The 4,792-nt window shown below is 34.8% G+C and overlaps 1 protein-coding gene across 1 annotated transcript in view; it reads left to right on the plus strand.

The window, feature by feature from the left end:
* The window catches only part of KIF5B (kinesin family member 5B), a 51,363-nt gene extending 48,248 nt beyond the window's left edge, over positions 1 to 3,115 (plus strand). The window contains exon 26 of the mRNA XM_003786724.3: positions 670 to 3,115. The gene's annotated coding sequence lies outside the window, so the exon portion shown is untranslated. The remainder of the gene's footprint in view (positions 1 to 669) is intronic.
* Positions 3,116 to 4,792: the final 1,677 nt, after the last annotated feature.

The raw sequence follows: 4,792 nt of genomic DNA on the forward strand, positions 1-4,792 counted from the left end.
AAAAAAAAAAAAAAGAATGTTAATGACCAGCCTGTCAGGGTGGCTCACACCTGTAATCCTAATACTCTGGAAGGCTGAGGAGGGAGGATCCCTTGAGTTTGAGACCAGCCTGAGTAAGAGTGAGACCCTATCTCTCCTAAAAATACAAAAATTAGCCAGAGGTTGTGGTGGGCACCTGGAGGAAGTTTGCTTCAACCCAGGATTTTGCTGTTGCTGTGAGCTAAGCTGATGCCATGGCATTCTAACCTGGGCAATCTGGGCAACAGAGTGAGACTGTCTCCAAAAACAAACAAACAAAAAACCCCAGAATATTACTGAATCACTGTCTGCTGGTTAAAAGATTAGCCACGTTTTTCCTCTTTAAACAAATAGAATTCATGTATCAGCTCATTCATGGTTTTATTAGGGAGAATAAAGACAAATTAAGATCTAGCTTCCTTTTAAACATTGCACTGTTCATAAGTTGTTTTGAGTAGAGGAGGTAAATAAAAGGAGAAGAAATCAAATCATTTAAATATTCTGATGTCTTTAATTTTCAGAAAAGTGGTCAAAGCTGTTGCCTGAAATGTTTAACATATTCTGTTTCCTTGTTTCTTTCTTGTTCATGATTATTTCAAGCATGAGTTTTGTAAGACTAAACATTCTCTCTGTGCTTTCTCCCATTTTCAGGTGTTAAAAAGAACTGAAGTATGAAGAGGACATGGTATCAAACAGTCATTCAATGACTATAACCTCTACCCCCTTGGGATTGTAGAATTATAATTTTTTATGTATAAATTATACCTGGCCTGTACAGCTGTTTCCCACTCACTGTTCTTGTAAACTCTGCTGCTTCCCCGCACTCTAGTTGAGTGCAAATTTTGGCATCTTAGGAGGGAAAAATGACAGTTTACAACTGTGGCCCTATTTATTACACAGTTTGTCTTTCTTGTCTTAAATTTAGTCTTTACTGTGCCAAGCTAACTGTACCTTTTAGGACTATGCTTTTTGTTTTTTGTGTGTGTGTTTATTTTTTAATCTCAGTTTAAATTACCTTGCTATTGCTTCTTTCTTTTCCTATTAAAATGTCTTCCTTTTTTTAAGGGAAAATGGAACATTTAGGTTAAATGTCTTAAATTTTACCACTTAGAACACTACATGCCCACAAAATCTATCAGGTCAGTACTGTATTTTAAAATCCCTTGAAATGATATCAGGGTTAAAATTATTTATATCATTTCTGAAGTTTGCTTCTGAAAACTGTTGTTTGAGCACTGAAATCTTACAACTAATTAGGCCTTTGAGACTGAGCAGGGCTATTTAATTGTAATCTCATGCCTATCACTGAGTTATTTAAATAGAAATACCTGTATTTTTACAATATCAAAAGCAGATCTCAGTTTAAGAGAGAGTTTGGAAAAGGAATTGTATTTCTCTTCCTGATTCTATATTCACCATAGCCTGATGGAATGGAAATGCGTATGCTTCATTCTGGCAAGCCTGCTAACTGATAGAAGAATTGGACAGATGTTAATTTGTCATCTTTAGTGTCGTGAAATGAATTAAGATACTATAGGAGTAAACATAATTTTATCTTATTAATACTTAATTGGCTGATCTAAACTTACAGCCTACAGAAATTGAGAAAAATGTGAAGAAACAGGACTGGTACATGGTAAATCTTAAAAAATACTTGTAGATAAATTGTGGTCTGAAATCCCTAAGGTGTTTTTTACCTGCTATACTAAATCATACACTATAATTTATTTCTTTAGTGTAGAATAGTAAATTGTTTGCAAGTCACTAATCCTCAAAAATTATTTTGTTGGTGATAGCCCATAATTTTGTAATTAGTACTAAATGTGTACCTATTTTTGCCACTTCTCCCTCAGATGATTAAACTAAGTCAATAGTTTATTTTACGAAAGTATAAAAGTAATAGGGAAAGAGATTTCAATATTTGCTTTATCAGTGGTGGGTAGGGTGTGACTGCAACTGTATTAGCAGAAATTCACAGAGAATGGGGATTTAAGATATTCAGTCAGTAGAGAAAATTGGAAAGTTCTGTGTTAGGATCTGGCTGGCAGAATTAACTTTTTGAAAAAGTTTTATACACAGATATTTGTATTATTAAATTTGGAGTCAAAGTCAGAAGACTCAGATCATGATTGGCTTATTTTTCTAGTTCCTTAACGATTGTAATTTCCACTTTTATAATTTTGACTTTAAAAGATAAATTTATTTATTTATTTTTTTAACAGTCAGTCTTTGCTGTTAGAGTCTGCAACCTCGAAAATGATTGTGTTGCTTTTAGGATTGATCATAAGAAACACTCCAAAACTTGAGATGGAATCTTGGTGCAGCAAGAGATAAGTAATACACTAAACAGAAAGTAAGTGTACAGCCTCCTTAGGATGATAGTTTCCTGAATGGAGAAACATTTGGCTGCATTCACGCTTCTTTGGCAATATTCATAAATGAAGCAGAATTTTTTTCTCTTTTGTCTGAATGTTACTTTCATTTTTGTAAGATGTGTCGTGGGTATTGGTGCTGTGTAACAATGAATTGTAACTAGCATGTGGTTCTGAATATACAATGTTAGGCTTTTTAATATCTAAATAGTTCTTTTCTATTTATAATCTCAAACTTTCGTAAAGTACACCAAGAATTTCATAAATTTGTTTTCAGTAAATTGCTCTTTTTTGCTATGGCAGGTCATTAAACACAGCACTTACTCTTACAAATGAAAACTTCTGATCATCTAGAATATTCACCTTCAACTTGCAGTGTCTTTTTGACTGGATATATTAATGTTCCTCTGAATGGTATTGATAAAGAAGAGAAACCCAGTGAAATAAGAAAATAGTATTTATTCATGGTGATCAATTAAATTATTTGCCTAACTTAAGAAAACTAACTACTGTGCATAACTCTCAATTTGTGCTTAACTCAATTGACATGAGATGACAGCAGAGAGTATGAGTCTACCTGTGGAATATGTTGGTTTATTTTCAGTGCTTGAAGACACATTCAAAGATACTTGGTTTGGGAAGACACCGTATAATTTTTAAGTTAACCTGCATGCTGTAAATGTGTTTTATGTTTAAATAAAAGAGGAAAAAGTTTTTGAAATGTAGTGACTTTCTTAAACTTCATTGATGAAGTATTAGGTTGATTTTATATGACTGAGTGGCCTTCTGTCTCGATAGAAGAGTGACTGATAGGTCATTATATTCATGGATATTGTGTTTCCTAATGTGTTGCAGGCTTTTGGACAGCAGGTATTATACATAGGCTGAAGAGCTAGAAATGAATCCCCAGTGTCGCTTGTTTTTTTAAATTTTGGGTTACATGGATATACCTTACAGTATAACCCTTAAGCCAGGCTTTTTGGTATGCTCATCACCAGAATAGTGTTCACTGTATCCAATAGGCAAGTTTTTATCCCACACACCTCCTCCTATATTCCCCCACTCCCACCTCTTGTTATACTTCCGTGTACTATTCTACATTACCTGAGTCTCGTTGTTACAGTAACCAATGTAAGAATACTGGTAAAGTTTGTTTTTCAGATACTAAAAGAAGATTTTCTAAATCCAAGTGGTGATTCATTTCTTTTTTGGTTGGGGGTGTTGATTTATGTCTTAAATTATCATGGAAATATTTAATCACATAAAATCAGACAATGTAATAAAACCCCAAGAACCAATAAAAGGGTTTTTTGTTTGTTTGTTTGTTTTACAATAAAGGGTTTTTCCCTTCTGGATAGATGCCCATTAATAGGATTACAGGATCAAACGGGAGGTCTAGGTTGAGTTCTTTGAGGTTTCTCCATATTTCCTTCCAAAAAGGTTGTATTAGTTTGCAGTCCCACCAGCAATGTAAAAGCGTTCGTTTTGCCTAAATGCCCCTCAAACCAGGAATGGATTGGCAAGCTGTGGTATATGTATACCAGGGAATACTGTTTAGCCATTTAAAAATGGAGATTTTGCACCATTTGTATTAACCTGGATGGAGGTGGAACACATTATTCTTAGTGAAGCATCACAGGAATGGAGAAGCATGAATACTATGTATTCAGCTTTGATATGAGGACAGTTAATGACATGGTGGGGTATAGGGGGAGTGGGGAGCAGACAGAGGAGGAGGGAGGGGGTGAGGGAAAGGAAAAGAAAAAAAAACCTGAAGTACTAGTCACTCGTCTCAACAAATATCAATTTGCTGCTAATCTGGTTTATCCATAGTCGCTCATGCCCTCACCATTATTATTTTGAAGCAATCCCTGACAACATATGCTTCTTTCATAAATATTAAAACAAAAATGCCATTATCAAAAAGTTAATAAGTTACTAATAAGTTCAAATTTTATCTCTTGTAACTATTTCAACCCCAATAAAATCCATATATTGCTAAGAGGCCCACTCAGTGTTGTCTCTCTTTCTTTGCAATTAATTTATGAAGAAAACAGTATTTGCCCTGTAGAGTTTCCTAGATTTTGCTGATTGCATCCCTTTGGTGGCATTAACGTATTCCTCTGGCTTTTGTCTCCTGTTAATTTGTTTTGGATCCACAGACTAACCAGATTCAGACATTTAGTTTGTTGGAAGGGGACAGTGGTACTTTATGGGTGGTGGTATTTCATCAGGGGGCACATGAAGTCTGTTTGTTTCATTGATTATCAGTCTGCATTAATGGTCAATGCCTAGATCCATCAGGTTAATAGGGGTCGCACAATGGCAGTATTCTAATTATGCCAGGTATCATTACTTTGTTAGCTGCACTAGAGAAACTTGCCCTCTACTACTATTTGGTT

The sequence above is a fragment of the Otolemur garnettii genome, unplaced genomic scaffold (assembly GCF_000181295.1).
Source record: "Otolemur garnettii isolate 467f Iridium unplaced genomic scaffold, OtoGar3 scaffold00019, whole genome shotgun sequence".
Classification (NCBI taxonomy): Eukaryota; Metazoa; Chordata; class Mammalia; order Primates; family Galagidae; genus Otolemur; species Otolemur garnettii.